Raw genomic sequence first — 27,756 nt, 5'->3', positions numbered from 1 at the left:
AACAGCAGAGAAACCGGCGCCCTCTACTCGCGCGGGCTCAACGCCGCAAGGGCGGCTGGGGCGCACTTTTAAGCCTTCACTTCCTGGTGGGCGGGGAGGGGCGGATCACCACGGGACAAACTCGAACTCCATACTCCAAACTCCAAACTCCAAAGAAAGCAGGTGATTCCTGCTACGAATTATCTTTCTGTTGTTGTTAGGTTTATAGTGCACTTTCACTGCACTTACAAAAACGTACTCAGCCAAACAGCAGAGAAACCGGCGCCCTCTACTGTAAATGTACTAAAGGTCTTATCAAAATGCACGCCGACTTTACATAAAAATTATATAACATTTATATAAACATTATTCAAGTTCTTATCAAAATGTGTGCCAACTTTATATAAAAGTAGTATAAATATATATAAAGTTTATATACAGTTATTAAGGTTCTTATCAAATGTACTCCAACTTTATATAAAATCTGTTATAAAGTAATTACGTCACCCAATCTGCCTAGCTTTACATTCCATCTCTATTAAATCTATATAAAATCATAATGTCAGCACTATATTTACAAAACCATACCCACTCCTGCGTCATCAACGCGTCACCACCACCTAACACTCGCAGTCTACCTCCTCACAACTCACTCCGACCTCAACAAGACAATAGCGTATATACACACGCTCCTAGCCATATTTTTATATCAACTTTATATTTAAATCATCACTTTACATCAAATCATCTCCACATCCTATCAAAGTACAAAAACGCTTTCTATCACAAAATATACATTTGATATAAAATATATATCAGCTTTGATACCCGTTTTATATTAAATTTATATCAAACCCATATCAAACCATATCAAAAGAGCAGGATTAATACCAGAAGCAGGGGGCTTTCCCACCTGTCAAAATGTAATTGCTTAAAAAAGGGGGCCCCATGTACTACTCTCCCCTGCCCATGAGGTCACTTGGCCTACCATACCTCCACAAAATTGCACACGCCTCCACAAAGTTGCACACGCCACACGCACTGGATGACAGTGGCATTCCAGACCACTTGACCCATATTTCTTGAGAAGCAATATGTGAACTCATACGTGAGACATTATATCAGGCAGAGTCAACCAAATATCAGGTGCAGCATTTGGGCAAGAGAACAAGGAGCTCAGTAAGAAGACTGAGATCCATGCCTCAATCACTGAGCCTTGTGACCATCACACAGCAGGCACTCTTAGCCATTATGGAGCAATCGAGGGAGGACTACAGGTAGTATCGCCAGAATGCCATGCTCGCCTCATCAAACATGGGTGTCACGTGAACCATATATACTGTGGGAATCCTGCAGTGGGTTTGTGTATCGACTTAGTATGGTTCCTGGGGGCCACACACCGTGTGCAGGGCTGAGTGACCACCATGCCAGACCAGCAGTTCTGTTGCAGTAAGTGCAACAGAACTTGCTACAGCAGGCATCATAACCACCATCATATTTGTCTAGGCTGACATTTTGGGCGAGTTCACCACGCCATACAAGGAACCGTGAACACCCACACCACCACCAAGTGACTCATCTGAGACACTGTGTATTTATCTGAAAGACACAGGGAACCCCACACTCTGGGTCAGGGTATTAGTACACTACTAATTGCGGAAAAGAGGAATCCAAAGGATACAATTTTAGAAACAAAAGAATCAAGAAATTTATTTAGACCTGATTCATTATTTAAATATCAGAATTTTAAATCAAGAATTAATCATAGCACTCATAACAATTTTTACATCACAGGAAAGAAATTTAAGAACACATGATTTTACATACAATCCATCTCATTCATACACAGGCATCCAATAGCCATTCGTACATACACAACAATAACACATATAAGTTAAAACTTTATCCTAAAAAAGTCATAACAATCGATTACTTACTGTCTTCATTAAAAAGAAGGAAAATATATAATCAATATATAAGAGACCACAACAAATTGCTCAGGTGGTCATTAGTTTGGGATGGGTCACGTCGGTGTCCAAAATCGACCTCATCACTGGTTTCTCAACCGGTTTCGACGTATTTAACTTTAATTGGGTTACGTCTTCATCAGGAGAACAACAATTACACTCTGAAAAGACAGGGAAACATACATATAAGAGACCCCGTCATAGAGTCACTAAGAGGGGAGCACCCCAATTGTTAACCAATTTTTATTCGTTAAAAATAATTTCAAATGAGAAAAACAAGTTAAAATGAGAAAAACAACCTGCCCCCAACCTTGTGCCGTGGCTCCAAGGGGGGTCTTTTTGCATGCTTGAAAAAGTGCTACCATAATAATTGATGCCCCATAGTGCAAGAGAGAATCCACCAATCATGGCTGACATGCAGACCCATTCAATTCGAAGTTCGAGTTGAAATTACCCGTGCATTAAATTAACGTGACCCAACGCTATAAACCAAAAAATAATTTTTGGAGCAATGTGCTATAACGCAGTTCATAAACCTAGATCTAAAACACTAACCTTCAAAAGTGAAGAGAAAGAGAGGAAAACCAGCTGGAAGTTCCTGCTAGAAAGAACAGGAAAACCTGCTGCACCAATATTCGATGTCCCAAAGCGTCTGGACTGCATCACTGTCATCCGAAATATGGGAAAAGTCCAATCTATAATAATTGAAAGAAATTTATCAGATAGAGTATTTGAATCTCTATCACAATTATCCTAATTAGACCACGGGGCCCAATTACACTTACCCTACAGTAATGAATTGCAGGATAGAGAGAACTTTTTGGAGGGAGAAATCAGTCCTCCAATGTTTCTATTCATGAACCCGATGGCCTTGTGCGTGTCAACCAGGTCACCGCAGCTTTCACGTTCTCTATGTGAGTGAAAGAAATGGAGGAACAGGGGTCACAAAAAATGGTTTTGTAAAGCAACCCTGAGTAACACAAATTACAATAATAATTCAGGTAAGCAGGGTCTAAAAATTTAATCATTGATCACGGGAAAATGCACCCTGATCAAGAGGGCTATAATTGGCCGGGAAAATCAACAATCCATAAAGGCAGCCATGTACAAGTAAAAACTACTACTTGCATCAAGAGCGGCTCGTAAATAAGACCGTACACGCAGATGACTTGCACACGAGAGAATGCTACATACTAGACTAAGAATTAGCGTGTAATGGAAAATCTACTTACTTTTCGGAACGAGCTGTCTTGTTCAGGTATTGCCGTTCGCAGAAAAGCGCCGAGACCGTAACACGGCAGCAACGCTCTGGCAACATGGAAACCATTTCCACGCCATGTTAAATAATAGGCTGCTAAGGTCAGGTGACCGCGATGGGAGGGCCCGCGACCAGGAACCCATCCGCGTAACTATTACTTGTCCGTAAAGCTAAAAAACGAACTATGGATTATGTGCCGGCATACTCGATATGGCGTGCGGCCACTTGCCGAGGAAGCAATCACATGATTATTGTACGTCATGCTGGAAAGCGGGCTGTGGATTTCGTGCCGGCATACTCTGTATGGCACGTGACTGCTTAACATAATGAGCTGACTGCTCATATAAGGTATATGCACACCGAGGTGCGCCGGCGCTTAATCGAAAAGGTCAAAAAAAGCCATCTCTGTAGATTTATTAAACTCTGAAACACCACAACAGTGTCTAAAATGGAAAAATTATAGAGTATGGTGACACTTATACCAACCAAGCATCAACACTCCTTAGAAATATGAGTACCCTGGTTCTAATGTGTTAAGACCATTAGTTAAAGTTTTCAAATTAAAGATCCATAATTTTTCTTTATAAGCCAGTTTTTTTGTCATTTGGGCTATATTGGAAGCAGTGACATTTTCTATGCAGAACCACTCAATTTGTTCTGCAGTGTGGCCCATTTTAACAAAATGGATCACCATAAGGGCATTCAGGTTCCGAGTATTAATTTTAGAGCAATGCTCGTTAATTCGGGTACTTACTTCTCTCGTGGTTTTTCCAATGTACATCATTTTGCAAGGACATTAAAATTGCATAAATGACATTTTTGCTTTAACACGTTGTGAAGGTGCGTAAGTTCCAGGTTTTGTTTTCCATTACAAACAAAGTCATTTTTTCGAAAACTTACAAGCAGTGCATGAAGTGCATGGATGGTGCCCTATCACTGGGTTGAAATTGGTGTCTCGAATCACAGTTGTTTTAGCTGAAGTTCTACTCGCCCGGGGCCATTTTTTGTTTTAAATTTTTGCCTTTCTTAAAAGCAAATAAGGGTTTAGGCAAGATCATGCCTGATACTTTAAGGACCCGTCAATTTCTCAAAATACTGCCTTTGATAGCACTACTGTATTGGCAGTATGTCGAGACACAAACCAATTGTTCTTTTTTGGTGTTATCATTTTTGGGTAGCAGTAACAAATCCCGATTTGCATATCGGGCTCTCTTTCTAGAATGTTTGATAAGCTTTTTTGGATAGCCGCGTTCCAATAATCTATTTTCTAAGATGATAGCATGTTTGGTAAAGTTATCAATATCAGAACAATTCCGGCGTAGCCGTAGGAACATACCAAATGGTAAGTTCCGTAGTAGACTGGAGGGATGTTGGCTCTCAAAACAGAGTGTGGTGTTCCTTTCCGTTATCTTCCTAAATAATTCAGTTCAATCATCTGAGACACTGGCACCACCTGCACAGTGAAATTGGCACCTCTGAGCCCGGGCATAACCATTATGACAATCACTTGTATGCAAGGAACGCAGGTTGCATCATCACATGAGTGTAGCCCCCTTCCCCTGTTGGACAGTCATAGGGCAGCACATGAGGCAACATGCACTGTCCTAGATTGTTTGATGTGCAGCACCTTACACACTCTGGGCTGCATAGGTGGACAGTGCTATGCATAGTACCTTTGGATATGGACTGGATAATGTGGGCGAGTGTTTCATGCGCATTCTAGGCCCTCCTCCCCTCTTTGTCATGCAACCATTTTCAGTGACCCGAATGAGGGCCTGCACGGCTGAGAATAGGCACATGGCAGATGGCCTGAGACCGCATACTGGGAATTGTGGTAATGATGAGAGGGCTATTGCCTGCCCCTCCGTGTGAACGGTTTGCTCTCACAAAGGTCAAAAGTGAGTGACAGGTTGATTGGACAGCCAGGGCACCTTTCCATGCATGTGTTGCTGTTTTGGCCCCCTCATACCCTGAGTCATTGCAACTGTAAATCTGTGCCACCCCACATTCAGAAATAGTTCTGAATTCACCCTTGTCTCATGATAAATTCCTTGGAGGGTGTGGGTTTGCTCTTTGCTTCTGTGTCACCCTGTTCATCCCCAGCATCCTCCAATCATCCCTTCTCATCTGGTGGCAGTGGGCAGCACCTTATGAAGTAATGTCATGTAAGACACAGCCCACCAATATGAGGCTGCCCACCTTGCCAGTTGCGTACATGAGGGTGATAGCTCGGTGGTGCAGGTAATGCCATCTGTGTTTAACATGCCAAAGACATGTTCAAACTCTGCAGAGGGTTTTGCTTTGGCCCAATTGCAACTATGCTGTGCCACAAAGTTAGGGAATATGCACAAGGGGCAGCAGCTAAGGTTTGCATGTGTACACAATACCTGTGGTAGCGAAAGCAATACAACATTTTGGTCATTTTGACAGGCATTCATGATGTGTGACCTGGACATAGTCACCCACCTTTGGTGGTGGAACATTTATCTAGTGGGCATATCCACCTGCTGCTCGTGCTTCACATCAAACATTACAGACTGGTGTTTTGCAAGACCATGGCATCACCATGGGTGGAGCTGGGAAACATGGCACATATGTGCGTGTGAAGCATCTGGACATCCCACACAGTCTGCAGGATGATCCTGTGGGCGTGTTTCCTGATGCAGAACATATGCTTTGGGGGATGAAGCTACATGGGTTCCGACTATGACACAGACCATGTTTGGGATGGATGCCACTATAGACGTTACCCTGTATCCTGTTAAAGGTTGTCATCCGTAGGGAACATGATGTGTTCTAGGCACATGGGAGAAGAAGGCACCCAGCACCTGCGTCAGAATGCCACCGAAAGTGGGTTGACCTATTCCTGTCATGGGCCACCCCATTATCTGCGGATACACTTCCTTCGCGTATGGGCCTACTGGTGGCTCGGTCTTACCGGCGGCGTTCCCCCAGTTTTTTGTCAGTGGTGGATGGATTTGATTTGCAGATTGGCAATCAGACCCACTGTACTTTACATCACTTGGGTTCTGCCCATAATTGGATGAAGGGTGGCAGAATTGTTTCCAGTGTCTTTCCACTTTTCTGGCAGTTTCCGATGGTTTTTGGCCACACTCTAAATAAGGCCCTATATCGGTGTGGTGAGCTGGACAGTGTTTCTTTCATTGCACCCATTCCTTATTCTGATTAAATGGTCGTCGCCCACCCGAGTAACACAGAGTACAGATGCTAGATCTCCAGCACTCCCACTGCCTTGATGAACGAAGATTCTTTCAGAGACACTGTGTACACTCTATAAAAACAAGCATTGAGAAATCCAATATTGTAGGTCTGTTTTTGTAAATGTTAAGGGTAGGCACTGGGATGCCCGCTCATGCCTACCATCTTTGTGGGTATGTATTACCTGAGTCCGGATACAGGAATACTAACTTTTTAGTTTGTCACTTAAGGCGTCTGCTCAAGACTGTGTTAATTTCTTTTATTATAATCATGCCCTATTCATGGCCAGGGGCTATGTCCTATAATCTGCAATGTCAACAAGGAACCACTGGAAGGTTTGGTTAAAAGACAATGGAACACTTTCAGGATGTCTTGTTCACAGACTAGACTGCTGTCGCCTTCAAATTATTCAAGAGTAGAGCATTCAGGGTGAAAGGGCACTTCAAGTAAGCCCCTTCAAATTATACAATCAAAGTACTTGTTTAGCTCAGCATCTTCAGAAGGGCCCTGGACCCCGACTTTATTTTGAAGCAATAATGGAAAAAGCTGCATTTAAAGAGGACATACTTATCTAGAGGTTGTTGGTGTATGCAAGTTACCAGGAGCATACAGAAAAATTATGCATTTCATAGGACAGTGACCAAAACACTCCTCTGTAGCAGTCTTTAGGACTAAACAGGACTCACTTGGGTTTAAACTTCCCCAGAATATACCGTGAAGTTAATCAGGACACACTTTAAGGGCACAAGCCCATAACAAGACAGAACTCTTGGAGGGCATCTCAAAGTTGGTATGGCACCTCCTGACCCCAGATGCCTGTGCAAGTATGATAAACCACATTAAGAAGGTGCTCCCCAATAAATGAAGTGATGGAACTCTGCATACCCGTGCCATTATGTTACTGAGCTTTTATATTTCCCCCATCAACCAATAAATATAGTACAATTAAGGAGTGCATACTAGAACTATTGACAAATGTTTAATTGCAGTAGAAAGAACACACGAATAGAAAAGTATGGAAAATTGTAAAAGCACATAGCTGTCTACTGCACAATGTAACTGAAGGAGGGTAAGCTGCAAGAACTGTCAGAATCAGCAATGATGGTGGGGGATAGCGGGTGGGGGGCGTTGATGGCTGCCAAAGGACCAGCCACCTGTGTCTGGAGGATAGGTGGGTGAGATACAGAGGCAAAGGTTGGTGGCTGCCACTTATCTGGGCGCTAAGATGTGGGTGAGGAGCGGTAGAGAGGGGGAATATGGGGGCATAGCTTATGCCTTTGCAGCTGCAAGAATTAATTTTATTATTAATAAATGTGGTGTGTGTGTTCACCCTCAAACTTTACCTGCACAACTTCAAGGATGGTGATGCTCAGAAGCTCAGGAAGGCCTGCTTTGCTGTCCAATCCATCAAAGTGCACTTGCTTGCACCAATGCTCACACTTCTCCAAAGTAACCAAATGTTTGAACATGATGTGTATCTTATCGCCCAAGCAGTGCTCATAGTTATTAATAATCATTTGCTCATCCTCATCTGAAATGGTTTTCAGTGTGTAATCGGGCAATAGGGTACCTAGACCTTTCCATTTCTCAGCCACAGTGAGGGAGACAGAAAGGTGGGATGGTACCGGGATCAGGGGCTGGGGGGTCAAGGGTGTGGCCAGGTTCAGAAAAAGGCAAGGGCACCAGGGTGGAGGCACCAGGGTGGGGGCAGATGAAACGGTAGCAGTCCAGTGTGGGGCCCGGAGGATAAGGAGGAGAATGTAAGCTTAGGGGCAGGTGAGGAAAAAGCGGGATGCAAGGGTTGTAGAGTGTGACTATAAGGCAGGGGCATAAGGGTGTGGTGGATGGAGAAAATGTAGTACAAGGATTGGGAACACACCTCCAACATCATGCTCCTGCCTGATGCTAGTCAACAAACTGAAGTTCAGAGGTAGGATCAGACACCCACTTGCCCTACACTAGTATGTACAAAGTGTCACTGATTCAATGTACACTACGGAAAGATGTTGCAAACGCCTACTGTCATCTTGAAGAACATCTGTTGCATATTGAGTATGGCAGGTCTTGGGGGTTGGATGGCAAAGGCTCTGGTTTGGTTCCCTCAGGTGCTCTTCTTCCTCTTTCGTAAGCAGGCCAGCACATCCTTCTCGAACTGCTGAGTTTGTTGGGAGGGACTCTGTTAAGAATAATGTTTTACAATAGCATACTATAATATTTTAGCACATTACCCAATAGCAGAACACATCACAGTAAGGTACATATGAAAGGGAGAGAACGAGAGTTGCTTGTAGATCCCTTGGTACCAAAGTGCCCACCCTCCACTCCACCTAGGGTGGTTAGCTCCCCGCCCCTTGCATTTGCTTCCCTTCCCATGTCCTTGGAACAAGAGGGATGGCGTCCTGCCACTTCCTTTAAGTCTCTTCACAAAAATATTTTAGTAAAGGCTAAGTTATTCAGCATGCTAAATATGGCAGAAGCTATTTCATTAAGCTAACTGTCATACGTGTTTCAAAAGATGAGCAATTGAGCCCTTCAAGAATAGAATACACTGTAGATTTTTTATTTGGCCAGTAGTAGTAAGTGCAAATCAAATTTTCTTCATTTAGGGTAAACATGACACTTTTCGTTTTTTAGTGTATATTAGGATCAAATCCTATTCAGCTTATTTCACAAATGCATCAAAGAAAGAATAGCAAATGCACAATCATTAGTGTTTTGCCCCAGTATTCAATGAATGTAAAGGAACAGTGTATTATTTGAACACAAGGCAAATACATATATGGAGTGTGTGGAGTCAAAAACCATGTGTTGGAGAAAAGTCATTATTTCTTTCTGAAACTGGATTAATTTCTTGGCTCCTGGAAAAAAGGGACCTAGTCGTTGGTCAACGTCAAGAAACAGATCGAGTTATGGAGCGGGTTTGTGGGAATGAAGCCCTCAAAAGTAATGTCGTCCCGTGACATTTCGGCGGGAAGCCTTCTTCATGGGCCTCGACTTGGTCTCCCCTGTGTGAGAAACAAAGGAAAAGAAAAAGAGGGGCTCAAATTCTTGTAGAGCTCATCTAAAAAGGAATAGATCTAGTACTAATAATACTAGCATGCAATAAAATATAATTGGAACCATATGGGGGGTACAATGGTGACATTGTCCACTGGCTTGCTGGCACCTTTTTACTGACCTGGACGGAAGTCTGAGATTCGTGTTTTACTTCCAGTCGTAGTTTAACAGGGAACTGGGAGTGATGTATGGCGGACCTCTTAAAGGAGATTCCTGCAGACCGGTAGGTGCACTGAAGTATGGGGCGAAATATAAAAACATATGTATATTTGTAAGTAGAATGGTATAGCCAGAATTGGTAATAATCACAAATGTGATGTTCCTGGCTGGGCAAATGGGCAATAAAAGTACCTGTATGCGAGGTCTTTCCATGTCCTTCACCCTCTTCACTCTGTTGCTTCCCGCTCAATAAATACCCTAATAGTAATAAAAATAATGATGTTAATGTGAGGCACATTGAGATACAATAGAGAATGAGAGCCATAGGCATACAGTAGAGAGAAAGAGAGACGTTGAGACATGCAGTAGAGGGAAAGGGAGAGACGTAGAGACATACAAAAGAGAGAGAGAAATGCACAGAGAGAGAGAAAGAGACATGACCGACACAGAGAGAGGTTGAGATAGAGACCTACACAGCGATACAGTAGAGAGAGAGAGGCATAGGAGTGTAGAGAAGCCCCTCAATGCTCACACCAGAAAGAATACAACCCATTAGGGAAAAAGGCCCAGCACACCTCTTGCAAGGAGAATAAAGTTTTATTTCCACAAACATAGAAATGCATCAGCAAAGGACTCTGTTGCCATGGAACGTTCTGCTGAAATCAGTACGATCAACACTTTATGAAGGCATACAGAGTCCTCAGTGACGTGAATTACATAGTGTGCAAACCCACGTGGCTGGTTGGTCCAGACCCTATACATAAGGGATGCCAGGCCATTGGTCCCAGCCCTGTTGGTCTATCTTCTTCCATGTGGGCTCCTCCTTGCAAGTCATCAGGCATGAAACTGTAGCTAATTGGCAATTATGTGAAACATAGCAATACTGGCTCTATCTCTAACCTGATTTGCACCTGGTACTTCGAGGCCATTGCTTCAAACAAACTATAACCTGATTCCAGACACATGCCCAACCAAGGTTCCCCACCCTTGTTTTAGCTATGTTGTTTTATCCCTCCTGGCACCTCGCAGCACAAATTTCACGACCCATGGTGAAGGCAACTGATCCCTGTTTTCAGGTGTTTTCTGATCGATTGGGGTTTAACAGTATTATCGTTGGTGGTCTGGGGCTGACTGGTATCTTTGAATGCTGGGGGTCCTGGGTTTGAGCCTTTTGGGTGCTATTACTTAGATCTGGGACAGGAAGGGTCAGAGGCTTGTGCCCTCCTTCTCATGGGATCGATGTTCACAGTGAGCTGTCAACCCCCTCATGGCCTTGTAGGGCCCATTCCTTCTGGGATACAAGATGTTGGCCACGTGAGACACTGAGGGGACTGTGAATCTCTGCAGCTCTGGGCTTTCTCACCGCTGCTTGGTCTACAACCTATTCCCACGTGCATACATGTTATTTCTATGTGTGTGGCTTGGGCCTGCGGCATGGCTTCATAACACAACTAGACTTCGATTCCAATATGGCTTCTACTATGTAAGAAGCTGTCTGACCCCAATGTATACATGGGCGAAAGGTGCACCCCTCCTTTCCGCATTATGGCCTTTATCAACACCCCCCTTCCCTGTCCCCTACTGCACATTCACAGGCCTCTGTTTCATCTGAAAGCGCTGGGGGGGAGGGGGACTCTGGAACGATCGTCACTCCTTCCTAACACTAGCATACAGTATAGAGAGAGTGTGAAAAGTGAATACTGTTCTGAAGGAGTAGAGGTATGACTAGTGGTAAAATACCTACTCAGGCACAAATGACTATTTTTTATTTTATTTTTTGGGGGTTTTTACAACGTAACAAAATATACATTACACAAGTGTTTCCTGATGTGCAGTTTTTAACAACGAACTTGATCCCTCTTACACACCCTCCTATAAAACGTATAACCTTTTCACAAAAGCGACTCCCCTCTCCCCCTCCTCCCAACCCCCCAGGAACTTTGCATTATCCACAATAAATCCACTTCAGTCTATGGTTTCTCCTGTGGTCCGCTGGTCATGATCAAATGTAGGTCTCTTACATTACTACGAGTTGCTTAACAATGGCTCTGTCAGGAGTCCTTTCTCATCTTTACCAGGTACACCCTTCTCACCCATGTACCTGGCTCCATCTCGCATGTCTATGTGTGCTATTTATTACATGCCGTACAGTACCCAGCTTTACGTTTGTTCAAGTGCTGGTAATATATTTGTTGACAAAGTCACTCCATAGTGTTTTGTATTGGGTGGATTTCCCATGTAGGGCTGCCGTGATTCTCTCCATTACACAAATGCTGGTGGCCACATTTGTCCATTCCGTCTTACTCTGGCTTTAACTGCTTTCCAGTGCATCACAATGCATGCTCTCGCCGCCAAGAGAAGGGGCACAGCTATCCCCGTCGCTCTAACAAGTTCGTCTTCACTTTTTTCTAAACCAAACAATACAAATAATGGGGTGAGTTCATGATGAATTCCAGCAATATCCCTGATCCACCCAAGGAACTCGTCCCAATACACTCCAATCTGGGGTCATCCCCACCACATATGCCAGTAGTTTGCTCTTTCCCCACATTGTCGCCAGCATAGAGGACTCATTGATTGGGACATTTTAGACAGACTATGGGGATCATATTGCCATCTATGGAGGACCTTGATGGCGTGTAATTTGTACTGACGGGCAATCGATACCAGTGAGGCGCCCTTACACATTTTCGTCCACAGATCAGGTTCTATTTCCATAGTAATATCTTTCTCCCACCTATCCTTGAGTTTGACAGTGGACCCTCTCTCGGCATTTATCAACGTTCTGTACATCATTGAGATCAATACCTTAGTTTCTATGGAAGTGTTAAGGAGTGTTTCAAAGGGAGTGAGGTCTCTCTGTATTTTCTCCTTCCATGGTTCCCTCATTAGTGTACCTTTAAGTTGTAGAAAAGGGAAAACCGGGAGGGGTTCTATGTCCAACGCAGTTTCAAGTTCTGTGATCGTGAGGAAGTTACCCCCCTTCCAGAGTTGTCCCACCCTCTCAAGGCCAGCCTCAAACCAGGATTGGAATCTTCTATGATCAGGGAACTCGTCTCGAATCCATGGTGCCCAGATATGGCTCAATGGCGGTGGCCACGTTGTGATGCCCCGCATGTCTGCGCCCTCCCTCCAGACTTCCCAAATGGTGCCTAGAATAGGATGTTGTCGGATCCTGCGAGTCATTTTGTTCTTGGGTACCCAAAGCCACTTCCGATAAGGTGGCCGGGGCGAAACTATGGTTATCGGGATTCACCCACTGCAGTTGTGTTTGGTTCCTTAAGTGGGGTACTAGGATCCTTAATTGCACATCTATATAGTATTTTTCAAGATCAGGCAGACCCACACCCCCTTTCTCCTTGGGTAGGGTTAGTACCCCATATGCTATTCTCGGTTTCTTCCCTTGCCAAAGGAATTTCAGGATGGCCCTCTTCACTTCTCCGAAAAAGGGTTTTGGTATCTTAATTGGGAGCATCTGGAATGGATATAGAAACCTTGGAAGACACACCATCTTGATTGCGTTTAGCCTCCCCATCCATGAACTCGTATGTTTTTGCCATTTTGTTAGGTCAGCTCTAAACTTGTCAAGCAACGATAGAAAGTTGACTTTGTATAAGGCATCTAATTTTCGTGTGAGATTTATACCTACGTATTACAATGTGGTTTCTCCTATGCGGAGGCCTAGTACTGTGTACCTGTCCATGTCCTGCTGTGAGCGTTCTTTCAAGGGGAACAGGATTGACTTTGATTTGTTAATTTTGAAACTGGAGAGTAATTTGTAATATTCTATCAATTGTATGGTATAGATGTTAATGGGTTTTGTTACGTGTAATAATAGATCGTCGGCATACAAGGCTATTTTATATTCCTTCCCATCAACTTTCATTCCTTCGACTAGTTGGTCAGATCGGATTTCCTGCGCCAGTGGCTCAAGTGATAGGGCGAACAGTATTGCAGACAAAGGGCAACCTTGTCTTGTTCCCCTACCCAGGGCGAACCATCTCAAATAGTCAGAGTTAACTGATACCGATGCATTGGGGAATATATATATTGCCTTCAACCGTCTCCTAAATTTCTCCCCGAATCGTACCTTATTCAAGACCGCTTCCAGAAATCCCCACTCTACCCTGTTGGAGGCTTTTTATGCATCAACCGACATAAGAGAAGGTTCCCCTGCCATTGTCTTTGCTTGATGTATCAGGTGTAATGTTTTGTGTAGCGTGTCTGTCCCCTGCCTACATGGGATAAACCCCACCTGATCTGAATGTATGAGCCAAGGCATATATGTCTCTAATCTGGCCGCCAGGATCCTTGTATATATTTTGGCATCAATATTAAGTAACGATATTGGGCGATACGATCCACAGAGTTTGGCATCTCTCCCTTCCTTGGGGATTACGGTAATCAATGCCTCAGAGAAGGAATCTGGGGCAATTCCCGTCTCCAATATATCGTTGAATAATTCAACTAAGTATGGGAGGAGGGGCGACAGGAAGGTCTTATAGAAGCCTGCCATGTAGCCGTCATTCCCGGGGGTCTTCCCTAATGGCAACCTCTTCACTGCCTTCTCCACCTCTTCAGCTGTAATTGGGGCATCGATCGCGTCTGCTTCTACACGGGTGACTTTCGGCATCTCCACATCGCCCAAGTATCACTCTATCTCAGTGGTATCTCTGGTCGCTTCTGAGTCATATGTGTTCATAAAACCATGCAAATGCTTCTGGGATGCCCTTACCTTGTGTGTCTTGGATAGCCCGTCACCCCTCGTCTATGGCTGTCACTCACCTGTCATCTCTTTGGCCTCGGAGTCTAGCTGCGAGGAGAGCATCTGCTTTATCCCCCTTCTCATAATGCTTTTGTTTAAGGAGTTGGACTTTGCGAACGACTCGTGCCTCCTCAAGGAGATGAAGTTCTTCCCGTTTTTGCCTAACTACTGCGATCTTTTCTGTCCTGTCCTCGGTAGTGGTTCGTGCTGCCCAATCTAGGTGTGTTATCTCCTCCCTTAATTTGTTTTCTATCAGGGCCCTTTCTCTTTTCTTCCTGGCGCCTTAGTATCCCCCGCCATGTAGCTTTCCTTGCGTCCTACACCATTCTCTTCGATGTGTCCCCCGTGTTATTGACCTTAAAATATTCCTTTATCTCGGTTTCCATTTCCATTCGGAAGACAGGGTCTTTCCATAGAGTCTCATTACATCACCACTTTGACCCTTTGCGTGTTAGGGCACTTAAGTTTATTTCAGTAGTGACCATATCGTGGTCTGACCAAGAGATAGGTATGATCATAGAACGGGCCGTTACCTTGACTAATTCTTCTGAGATGTATACATAATCAACTCTAGTGTAAGTGCCGTGGGGTGCAGAGTAGAGGTATAACTTGTTTCATTCAGATGTAATTCCCGCCATATATCTTGTAACCTATATGTCAACATCATCTCCCCTACTGCCATTCGGCCGGCGTCATTTGGTTCGGGGAGTTCAGGGTTAGCTGCCTGTCTATCCATTCTGGTGCTTGCCCAAAGATTGAAGTCTCCCCCGAGTATCACATGCTCCGCGGCTTCCAACATTATTTTGGATACTATTTGCTGCAGGAATCTGGCCTGTCCTGCATCGGGTGTGTACAGTATCAAATAACGTGACCGTTAGGTCACCCATCGTGCCTACTACCATGAGTGCCCTCCCTTTCAGATCCTTCCATACCTTGGAGATCTTCACGTTCAACCGCTTCCTAGTGAGTATTCCTACTCCCGCTTTCTTTAGAGGACCCGACCCCCAATATTCCGTCCCGACCCAAGGTTGTAAGATTCTACGTTCCTCTCCACAGGCGTACTTGGTCTCTTAAAGAAAGAGGACATCTATCCCAGACCTCTGGAATTCCCTGCATACCAGGGACCGTTTTGTGGGGGAGTTTAGCCCCTTGACATTGAGTATAGAGAGACGTTGCATTTCGCTGAAGTAATTGTAACTTCCATTACCTATTCAATATGTGTCGGTCTTGTATGGCAGACCAGAACAGACCTGGTATTCGTGTGTAAGATTCTTGACCACATAGCTTGTACTTACTGAATGCTTTGTTCCTGCCCACCCTCCTACCCTTTCCCACCATACCCCACTGATCCCTTAGCGGCATCCGGTCCAGCTCGGTTGACTACACCTAGCCGGGGTCGGACCACCAGTGAGAACCGGATCTTCACCGGTCTCTTCACAACACATTCAACTAAACATTGAGCCCCCATCATTGCCCCCACTCACCACCCCACCCAGTACCCCTAAGTCATTACATTCCATCATTAACTCAGCTCTAACTTAAACTCCTCACGAATACCTCTTGACACTCATCGGAGTACAGAGCATCATCAGTTCCTTCTGTCCTGCTGTTAACCCACGGTCATGTGAGGTGCTGTTCGCTCCATGGAGTCCCCCTGGAATGTCCATTACCTGCATTTATGATCACCACTTACTTATGTGACCACTGGGCGTTTCCTTCGTAGTTCGAAATCACAGGTGACAGCATGCTTTGTCGATCGCATGGACGATCCAGGCAGAAATTATATGCACAAGTTCATCCGGGGCATTTGTTTTATGAAGCTATCTTCACGAAGGGAATCTGCCTTTGTTACCCATTGTATGGTAGTCAGTTTTCCCTGAAATTGCCCTCTTGTCATTCATGGTGCAAGATGAGTTAAGCAATGTGCTCTTTGTGTGTTCACCAATGTTGATATGAACACTGAGGAGGCACTCATGGCATATGGAATGAGAGAACAAACAAAACGGCTCTCATCAGACTTCACTAATGCCACCCTTCTCATGTGCTGAGACCACACATTGGGCCTCATTAAAAGGCTGGTGCTCCCGTTATGAAGGGGGCCGGTACGGGACCGGCCACCTTCATTCCAGGAGTGCCGATTACGAGCTTCCCATTGCGGCACCCGGATCGCAAGCCTGGTAAAACCAGGCGTGCTTTCCGGGTCCCGCAAGGGGAAGAGGGAGGCAATAACGGGCCAGATGTAATTTGCCCGTTAGTACCTCCCTCCCCATTCCCATTGAGCCCTATGGGGGCTCAAATGGGAATGGGGATGGGTTCCTGCAAGGAGGAATTACCGGGTCCTCCTATGTCGGAGTAACCCGGTAAGTCCCCATTGCAGGAACCCGGTAATGGAGCCCAGAACGGAGGCAACCATAGAGCTAATAGCTCCATGGCTACCTCCATTCTCGTAATGAGGCCCATACTGTATGACTGTGCTGTCAGTTTGTACATTTTCCCAAGTCCACCTGCAGCACCCTATTGAAAACACTGAGGGACTCACAGTACCCCTGTGGGAGGTGACTGTGCTGTGGCCTGATTCTGCGATAGATAAGCGTTGTCAAATATTGTGGGTCTTCATGCAGGGGGATGGGGGAAGAAAGCATTTTTCACACCAATGGGCCTCATCATGAGTTTGGCGGTAGCCCTTAAATGCGGCCTTAACGGTATTAGCGGCTGGAACACCGGTCCACCCAATCATGACCCCGCAAAATTAGCACTGGACCCAAAAGGGACCGACGTTAATACAGCCGGTGTTATCACAGCCAGCGTTATTACAGCCGGTGGTAATACCGCCGTCAACACAGAGCGTTATTACAGACCTATCACAACCCTAATTTCCAGCAGTATTACCGCTTGAAAAGCGGCGATAATACAGCTGGAATTACCCCCAGCCTCCAGCCACAGGTGCATACAATGCACATCAGAGTGCTACATAAGACCCACCCAGGCCCCAAACACACTTTCTAACACAATGCAGCCATTCTCTGCTGGGAGCTTTGACATGCAGTTTCACATGCTGCGCCAGGAGCTACAGATGCTGGACAACCAGGGCAGGGCACAGGGAGCACGCAGAGGGGTGGAATGAGGATGCAGAGGAGGAGAATACCAGCCCCAGCATGGCGTGCACCCATCCCCAGGGTCAGGCTATCACCCTGGGCCCTCAGTGACACCAAGTTAGGAACAGAGTACCGGCTGAATCGGGCGACCATCACTGAGCTGCTGGCCACAATAGAAAATGACATTTGGTACAGGATTGCCATCTGCACAGCCATGCCCCCACTGGTCAAGCTGGTGGCAGTCCTGTAGTTCCTGGGGACGGGCACCTTCCATCACTCTGTGGCTATTCTGCATGACATGGCCTAGTCGACATTCAGTGCAGTCCTGGGCCAAGTGATGGATGCCCTGCTGCGCCATGTCAACCTGCACATACCGCTGCCCACCACCCAGGCCCAGATGACTTACCCAAAGGCACGCTTCTATGCCATTGCACAAGTGCTCAACGTCATTGCAGCCATCGACTACACCCATGTTGCATTGGTTGCGCCCTAGGCCCATGAGGCAGTCTTCTGGAACCGCAAGCACTATTACTCAATGAATGGGCAGATGACCTGTGGGCCTGCCCTAACCATCAGCCACTGCTGTGCCCGCTACCCAGGATCCACCCACGACTCCATGGTGCAATGCAACAGCACACCGCCGGCCTACATGGAGAGACACAGGGGACAACAGACCTGGATAGTCGGTGAGTGCAAACCCTGCTATAAATGCATGTTTAAGCACAAGTAAAAAAGGAGGGTATAGCCACAGGAAGCATTGTATGCCAATAGGAGGCACCGTCAGCACCTCTGCAGCACCTGCATCATTTACGGGGGGCATCCAAGGGCGCATTTACACGAACTCCACACCTGGACCCACTTATGGTGATGGACACGGTTCTACGTGATTTCGCCAAAGTATTTTTCAACGTGGGACTTTTCATCGCCACGTTTTCATCGACCAAAACTCTTTTTTTTTTGTTGTTTTATTTTGGGGGGGGGTCCCCCCCCCCAGACCCCACCCCTTGATTAAATAATCATACCCCAACCCCAACAAAACACCCACCAAAAAATATTTTTTTTAAAACGAGTTTTGGTCGATGAAAATTTTGGCGATGAAATGTCCCATGTTGAAAAATACTTCGACGAAATGCGTGTATACCGATGGACACATACTGCTGCAAACACAACACATCAGACCACAATGACCAGAATGTCAATCTAGAAAAGTGAATGCCCTTCATTTGAATGACAGACGTAACTTGATGGCCGAAGGCCAACCGTCTTATGCACCAAATTATAGAAATACAGACTGCTATGCTTGACCAACAAGCGGCCATTTTAAACGTAGCAAGAATCACCATTTTGCTTGTTAACCATTGCTCATTGCTTTCTGTCTAAACTGCTTTGCAGCTTGCAATTCTTGCGAATTCTGCTTACTCTGCTCAACTGTTAACATTGTTGTCTGAATATGAAAGGGCAAGGTCGCGGGACTAAGGAGTTCGTTGAAACTCCTCATGAGTAGCCCAGAAAGGAATGCCCACGCTCCCTCTCTGTAGCCTTGAGGGAGAGCTGCAGGGCATTTAATCATTTCACAGCTGCCAGCCAGTCTCGTACTGTGTTAGAATAAAGCAGCTAAAGGCTTGAATTATGCTCTTCTTACGGCCCCCCTTCGCAAAACCCTTTAGAGCGTGTCGGCTCCCAGGACACGAATAGTACCTCATAGATAGCAAAGCTTGGAATGTGGCTCTTCCCCCGTGTGCAGCTTGCTTCCAAGAACAGAACCACTGTGTTCTGTTCAACAACTAGAAGATGCCTCCGCACTTTCTAATTGCACATTGTTACTAGAATAGACATCGAAAGTGTCATAATTGTCATACCCGTCGGAAATGTCCATCGTCATCCCGAGTTCAAAGAAACTTAATAAAAGGGGGTGTTAAACATGACATAGCTGATTGTATGATATGCATTTTGTATATATGTAACTGATGTACGTAATCGCTCTCTTGCGTCCCCCGAGGTCTAAAAAATTCACGTCGCAGTGCGTGAGACCACAGTTGGCCAATTGGGACTATTTTTGCTTGCAATAAACCCTAGCATTGGGAATTTGAACCTTGTGTCTGGCACATCTTTTCGTGTATGGTTATTGCCTTGTTTCCATATCGCGAGGGACCCCTAGGGGCCCCTTTCAGGATGGCGCCCGAATAGGGACCCTCCCCCACTTGCCCCATCGTATACGTTGTAACGGAGTAAAGGCGGAAGAACGGCGAGGACAGGACGATCGAGCCGGGATCAAGAGGTGTACGGGGCGCCCTGTAGAAGTGAGGAGAGATTCCTTCGCAGATCTGCACACATCTGATCCCTGATCGACGTACCGGGCCAGAGGGCAAAGGAGGCGAGGGTCCCGAAGCGAGGCAGAGGCCAGAGAAGCGCAGACACGACGTTGGGAGAGGTTGCGTCAGGACAGGCGACTTGTTTTATCAGGTGAGTCATTCCCCGATTCAAACGAAAACCTGATTTTTAGTAGAGTGTTGATTTTGCAAATTCAAACGTCCAGGTAAAGGTTAGCTAACCAAAGGGGAAGGTTAAAAACATGCCTGGAGTACTGTCCACTTTAGCGGGGCTTTTCCGCTGCGGTAGACAGTCCTTGGAAAATGGCCAAAGTGCACTGCCTGGGGGAACGCCGGCTTATGACATGTATGCAAAATATGGTGTGGGTGCGATAATATTTTGTGAAATTTGGCATAGGCAAACTAGAAAGCAACAGGACCATCAGTGGCCAATTAATGGTAGCTTTGAGATTGTGAGGATAGATAACCTAGAAAGGGTGTTGATAAGGAAAAAAGCGCGACCCGCAGCTTTTGAGACTATCAAAGATTGGAGGAGGGAAGCAATGCTCCGAGTAGAGTAGAGAGAAGCATGCGCATAGGCACAAATCGAAGCTTGAGGTAGCAGAAGAAAAGGAGGTGGAGGAGTGGACGGCAAGTCTAAAACGAGAAGGGAGACGTGAGCAAATGAACATAGAAGGAATATACCTGCAGCGGGAACTACACATAGCAGACAAATTAATGGAACATTTGCTAACTAATACGGGTCGAGGCCCAAAACCAGAATCGAAACCAAACACGCCAGTAGTGACTGCGCAGGCCCAACCAGTAGCTCTCATACCCCCCTGCCATAGCCCAAGCACTTCCCCTCACGCAAGCATTAACCCAAGCCCCACCCACAGCTCGAGCCCTCCCACAAGCGCAGACGCACGATTTCCCAGCACCCAGCAAGGCCCTTCACAGATGCCACCTGTGTCACTTGTGCCATCCGCACCTCCCGCTCCAGAGACAGATTCAGCACCATCCGCCCCTCCCGAAGTCGAAATTGAGACCGGGGAGGCGAGAGGCGGGGCTGAAGGAACAGGATTTGGACGGGTAACTCGCAGTGCGATCAGCAAAGAAAGAAAGATTGAATTACAGCGAGAGGCAGAAAGGTACATGGAAGGAAATGATGGGACGGCAGCATTGGCCTCATTGTATGGGTACCGAAGAAGCAACGAGAGACAGCTAGTGTTGGAATGCATGGGGGAAATTTTGGTGGGAGAATGGAAAAAGATACTTGGGAATTTACCGCCACAACGATTGTTAGATGTGAATAAGTTAGCACGCAGGGAGCAAAGAGATGAGGATGTAAGAAAACATGTGTACAAACTCATTGAACTGAAAAATGAAATGGAAGATATATGCTGAAATGTTTGCTACACCTGAATATAGTCAGGAGTGTATTAAGAAAGGTAGGAAGGAGGCGTCGAGGTTGTATATGCAAAAATCGTGGCCGAGAGTTTTTTCAGGTGGTGCAAAGCATTTGCCGGCACCGGGACAAATAGGTGATAAACAAAGATTGCAGGCATGGGTGGGGGAAACAATGCGATGGATGTCGAACAAAAGAACGTCAGTGAAGGAAGTAAGTGAGATATGTAATGGGTACCCATTGGAGATGAGAAAAGAAGCGATGCGAACGATAGTAGGAGTGTTACTGAAGCAGGTCATATCATTGGGATTAAATCAATGTGCGTACTGTAAGGAGGAAGCACACTGGCGAGCGCAATGCCCGCACCTACAGAATAGAGGTGGGTTTGGCCAGAGAAGGCCTCATAGAGGACATCAGGGGTCAAATGACCCAAGCAGAAATAGCATGCAGCAACAACAGAGATATACCAATGGAGGTAATCAAAAGCAATCCTATGGTCAAAACCAAGCGCAACAGAACCAGGCATTGAACCAAAATGTTCCGAACCAAAATCATGGTGGGCAGGGCCAACAGAGAAATGATCAGAGTGGAGGACACCGAGGGGGAAATGGGAATATTTTTGATACACAGCCAAACACATATTATAGCAGCAGCGGTGACTACACGTCGGACGATGTGTTATTTTCGCAATAGGACAGCCCACGGCAGGGGTCGGAACCAGTGTCTATTCCCGTGAATCAGAGAGGACCCTACATAGAAATGAGAGTCGGGAATAAGGAGCACCATTTCCTTGTAGATACAGGGGCACAGAAGTGTTCGATAGACCACCACTTGGTTCCGGAGATCCCACTGTCGGGGCAAAAGAATGTTTCTGTAGGGTTCGCAGGTACGCCAGTAATTAACCCCATGTCCGAAGCTGTCCCAATTACAATAGGACCATTTACGGAACAATGTCCATTTCTTCTGACAGAAAATTGTGGAGAGAACTTGCTAGGATTAAATTTGTTGAGAAACTTGGGGGCAGTTATACATTGTACGGCAGATGGGGTGTTCCTCACGATGTGGCCTCACGATGCACCAGTGACGGAATTTATGTCAAAAGCGTTACCAGAAAAGCTAAGTAGAGTACCAACCTGTCTGTGGGCAATGCATGATAACGATGTAGGATGCTTGAAAATAGAGCCAGCAAAAATAACTTTGAAAGAAGGTGTTACATTCCAACGAATTCCCCAGTATAAAATTTCTGTTGAAGGTGAGAAGGGATTAAAAAGTATTGTTACTGACCTGGTGGGATTGGGGGTGGTTGAAGAAATTGCAGGTAGCACGTGCAACAGCCCGATTCTTCCAGTTTACAAGAAAGGAGGCAATGAAGTACCATATCGTTTCATAATTGATCTGCGTGCATTGAACAAAGTGGTAGACCCACAATTCCCTTTGGTCCCAGACGTCACAACAGTACTGACAATGATACCGGCCACTGCAGAATACTTTAGTGTAGTTGATTTGAAGAACGCGTTCTTTAGCATTCCAGTGGATAAAAGCAGTAGATATCTGTTCGCGTTCACTCTAGGAGGTCGATCATTCACATTCACACGCATTCCACAAGGATACACAGAAAGCCCGAGCATTTACAGCAGAGCGCTAAAAGAGCAGCTAGACATGTTAGAATTATCCGAAGGTTGTGTACTCTTGCAGTACATAGATGACTTATTACTAGCTGCTGACACAAAAGAGATCTGCAAAGAAAGTACTATATTACTATTAACACACCTAGAGACCCATGGTCACAAGGCAAGTTTGAAGAAATTCCAGTATAATCAAAAGAAGGTGTCTCATTTGGGTTACCTACTTTTGAAAGAAGGGAGAAGATTAACACCAGAACGCAAAGAAAGTATTTCTAATATGCCTATTCCAAAAACTCAAAAAGGAGTGAGAGCTGTAATAGGCATGGCCTCTTATTGTCGGCAGTGGATCAGTAATTTTGCGTTGATTGTGAAGCCGATGATAAAGTTAACTAAAAAGGATGCAGTGATGCCTTTACAGTGGTATGAGGAATGTCAGAAAGCGTTTGAGCAATTGAAAGCTGCATTGTGTGCTGTGCCAGTTTTAGGCACTCCTAACTATAAAAAGATCTTTAGACTATTTGTGAGCAAGGGTGAAGGATGTGCATTGGCGGTTTTGACACAGGAACAAGGTGGAAGAAATAGGCTGTGCGGCTATTATTCTTCCGCGCTGGAACCTGCAGCGCGTGCACTACCACGATGCTTGCGATCCGTCGCAGCGGCTGCTGCGTCAGTGAAACAAACGGATGGTAATGGGGCATACTTTAATTCTGATGGTGCCACATGCCATAGACGTTCTATTAAACAGAACACAGACGCAACACCTCACCTCTGCTAGACTAACAAGATCATCTTGTTTGCACCCCACATCCAAATTATGAGGTGTAGCGCATTGAATCCTGCAGAATTAATGCCACTGCCCATAGCAGAAATTGGTGACAACGAATCACCACCCCATGATTGTTTAATGGTCACTGAAGAAGAAACAAAGGGAAGAGTTGACTTGAGCGACATCCCACAGAAAGAGCCAGATGGGGAGTTGTTTTGTGACGGCTCTTGTTTTAAATTACCTGATGGCACATCAACGGCCGCATATGCAATTACTACCCTAGAGAGTGTTGTAGAAAGCAAAAGAATCGGCAACCCTCTGAGAATTTGAACGTGAATATTTATACTGACAGCCAGTACGCCTTTGGCGTGGTTCATAACTTTGTCCGACTCTGGGCTGAGAGGGGTTTCTTGACACCTCATGGGGCCATGATTCAGCATGGGCCTTTGATTGTGCGATTGTTGTCTGCACTCACGTTTCCAAAGCACCTAGCTATAGTGAAATGCGAGGCGCATAAAAAAGTAACATATAAAGTGGGAGAGGGAAACGCATTTTCAGACAGGTTTGCGAAACAAACAGCCACAGATTTGGGAAATAAAATGATGACAGTACAGACTGAGGAAGTACCTTGTATGATAGAGAATGGAGTTGCCACAGTCAAAGAAATGCAGACTGAGGCCACGACCGAAGAGATTCAGGGGTGGGCTGAGGGCTCTGCTGAGTTAGATTTGGAAGGATGTTGGGTGGACAAAGAGACCAAGAACTGGATGTTGCCAAATTGTTATGTAACCGCAGTGGTTACAATGGCGCATAGCCCTACCCACATTTGCGCAAAGAAAATGGTACAGCATTTATCCACAGTATGGAAAAATGAGCACATAAAAAGGAATGGGAATGCAGAAAGGCTAGTGCAGAATTGTATTACGTGCCTGAAACACAATGTAGGGAAGGGAACCGTGACTCCAGTAGGTAGTTTTGGCCCACCCTCTATGCCATTTGAGGTGATCCATTTTGATTTCATAGAAATGGAAAGGTGCCAGAACTACAAATATGTGTTAGTGGTGATTTGTGCATTTAGCAAGTGGGTGGAGGCATATCCTTTAAAAGACTGCACTGCCATGTCAACGGCAAAAGTAATGTTGAAAGAGTATTTCTCCCGTTTCGGGTTGCCCCGTGTGCTGTAGTCAGACAACGGCCCACACTTTGTGGGCGCAGTAGTACTACAGATCTGTGCAGGTCTACAGATAGAGAAACAATTCCACAGTTCCAGGAATCCCAGTTCTGCCGGGCTTGTTGAGAGACATAACGGTATCTTAAAGTCAAAGATAACTAAAATCTGTGCTGGGAGCAAGTTGAGTTGGGTGGATGCATTACCCCTAGCGCTATTGTGCATGTGCACGTCTGTGCAGGCTAAAACTGGGCTCTCCCCCTATGAAATTATAATGGGGAGACCGGCAAATGTATGGTGCGCACCGCAGCCCAAAAGATTATGTGAGGTCGAGCTTCCTGTGTTAAGCACGTACTGTGGCCTTTTAATGTAGAAGTTGCGTTTGATTCACCAGCAGGTGCAGGAGGCGTTACCAGTGCGATACACCGGACCGGGGCACTGCCTGGAGCCTGGAAGCTGGGTCCTGATTAAGAACTTTGAGCGGAAGACAGCATTAGCACCCAGGTGGCGCGGCCCCTACCAAGTACTTTTGGCGACGCAAACGGCCATTCGAGTGGACGGACGGAAGGCATGGATCCATGCGACACATGCCAAAAGATTCCCAGGTCTGCTGACAACTTCAGACGACAAGAGAAAGAAAACGGTCTCGGAAGCAAAAGAAACCCTTGCCAGTCCATTGCCACAGCATCAGCCTGAGCGAGAAGTGAAAGTTGAAACAAAGTCCAAGCGAGAAGTGAAACTCGAAACAGAGCCTGAGGAGGCTGCCAGTAAGGGGAAAGGGCAAAAAGTGCACCAACGTTGCTCAGCAGAAACAACATCACTGCCGAGCGTACCCCTTTGGCGCCCACCAGTTTCTGCAAACGCACCAAAGCCAAAGAAAGAAACTACATCATTGCCATGGCGTTCATCGCTACCCATCATTGTGCCGCAGGCTGACACTGAGCCTGATACTGGAAGTGCAACGGCACTATTCACGGATCATACAATACCAGGAGTGAAACGGTATAATTTGCGGCCTCGACAAGCAAAGTGATCCACAGATCTTTGGTGCTTTTCTTTTGCCTTTGGTTCCACTCACGGACGGAGTAGGAGCCAGGGGCGTAGAGGAGAGAAGTGTGAGAGTTGTACAAGTCGGACAATTCAAGACTCACCGCTCCTGGGTGCGCTAATAAAAAAAAAAGTACATGTGTCAGGAGCCAGAGCAGGACAAGCTGGACGCACATAAGTACTAAGGCCGATAGAGGTCATGTGTCCTAAGCCAGAGCGGGACAAGCTGGATGCACATAGTACTCTATCAATAAAGAACTGTTCAGAAATCGTCTGAGCAGTAGGAGAAAGAACAACTAATCTTGCTCGGAGTGGATAAGTGACCTAGGCTGTGAAAGGGCTGGCAGAATTGAACTGTGACATTTTCGTTGAACTTTTCTGGCATCAAGAACGAGAGACATTTGCGACGAACTTTGCCAGCAAGAAGAAGGACGATGAAGAACAAATCAAGACCAGTTTCAGCCTCCTCCTGCACCCCTGCTGAAAAGATGATAGTTTTAGAGACTGTAAATTTAGGGAAAAAGCATGGTAAAAGGAATAAGGTACTGATTTGGACATTGGTCCTGTGTTTCTTAAGTATGGTAGTACCAACAATAACAGCTATTACACTATAGTTCCTGGAGTCCACGCACCCATTAGAAACACTTTTGCCAAAAGCAGCTACTGAAAGCCCGGTTCATGTAATCACTGGTACTTTATCCCCAATGGAAGAAAGACATAGAGAAGGATATGGCAACAATAGATTGTTGCTCATCATGAACATGACCCATGCGGTTTTAAAGAAAAAAGATTGCTGGGTTTGTGCCCATTTACCACAGCACGGTGGGAAAGGGATAGGCTGGTATGTACAACCGTTACCATTGGTTTATTCATGTGAAGTATCGTTGAGTGCAATGTTCTTTGGGAAATGGAACAAGAGTAATACGGGTCAGCTAGATGAGACCAAGCTCAATGAATTTGAGGAAGTGATCATGAGACCTGTGGGTTGTTCCATATTCCACAAAGCTCGCGTGTTTTCACCAGATCCCATGAGGAAGAATACACGAAGGACAACAAGACTAGATAGAATAGACCGACCCCGCCAGCAGAAGAAACATCAGTAATGACATTTCGAATGAGGGATGAATGGAATAAATAGAACCTGTGTACGTAGGGGACCCTGTTTACATTATATGTGGGGAAAAAGCATATCCATGGTTACCTAGGAACTGGGGAGGTACATGCTACCTAGGTCTACTGTTTCCAGGAGTGTTCCTCTTGGAAACAGCAGAAGTAGCCTGACGAACAAAGGGTAGAACTCAAAGGAGTAGCGAGGTTGGAATGATAGCAATAGATATAGCCAAATCATTTATGCCATTCTTGTCCCAAATAGAAAATTCCTACAATATAAGAAAACTGTCTAGAATATTAAAAAATACAATAGATTCAACAACGGATATTTTATTGAATATGACGTTAGAAGAGAAAGGAATAAGACTAATGGCACTACAAAACAGGATGGCTCTCGATATAATATTAGTTGATCGTGGAGGAGTTTGCAAACTCGTAAAAACTGCATGCTGTGTGTATATGGATGATTAGTCCCCTACGATATTTAAAGCAATCCAGAAATTACATGTCCACACTCTCTACTGAAGAAGGGGGTTGGGGGATAGGATCCTGGTTGTGGGGACTATTGCGGTCCTGGGGATGGAAGTTAATTTCGATACTAATGGTGGTACTTGGTATATTCATAACATGTTGCTGTTGCATACAATGCTTACCAATAGTTTGCACTGAAATAACTGATGGATGTACTAAGGGATGTATGCACATGGTGTCGAGAGGATAACAAACGCATGGCCGAAATAACAGAGACATTGATGAAACAAAAACAGTAAAACAATTCATGGCTATAGACATTAATGATGAAGATGATGCTCATGATAGCATGA

At 45.5% G+C, this 27,756-nt stretch overlaps 2 long non-coding RNA genes across 2 annotated transcripts in view; both read right to left on the bottom strand.

Moving 5' to 3' along the window:
• Positions 1–1,755: 1,755 nt before the first annotated feature.
• LOC138493331 (uncharacterized) lies at positions 1,756–8,699 on the bottom strand. The gene is made up of 4 exons (XR_011276381.1): positions 8,444–8,699; positions 2,732–2,856; positions 2,502–2,641; positions 1,756–2,107 (listed from the first exon to the last, which is right to left on the bottom strand). It is a non-coding gene; the product is annotated as an uncharacterized lncRNA (long non-coding RNA).
• A 76-nt stretch (positions 8,700–8,775) lies between these two features.
• Positions 8,776–27,756, bottom strand: part of LOC138492343 (uncharacterized) — a 91,669-nt gene continuing 72,688 nt past the window's right edge. The window contains exons 2-4 of the long non-coding RNA XR_011276187.1: positions 9,832–9,897; positions 9,602–9,712; positions 8,776–9,428 (exon numbers count right to left, since the gene is read on the bottom strand). This is a non-coding gene — a long non-coding RNA (uncharacterized lncRNA). The remainder of the gene's footprint in view (positions 9,429–9,601; positions 9,713–9,831; positions 9,898–27,756) is intronic.

The sequence above is a fragment of the Ambystoma mexicanum genome, chromosome 10 (genome assembly GCF_040938575.1).
Source record: "Ambystoma mexicanum isolate Mex_15411 chromosome 10, UKY_AmexF1_1, whole genome shotgun sequence".
In the NCBI taxonomy this organism is placed as follows: Eukaryota; Metazoa; Chordata; class Amphibia; order Caudata; family Ambystomatidae; genus Ambystoma; species Ambystoma mexicanum.
Note: the sequence above shows the minus strand (reverse complement) of the source record. Positions and strands in the feature narration are given on the sequence as shown.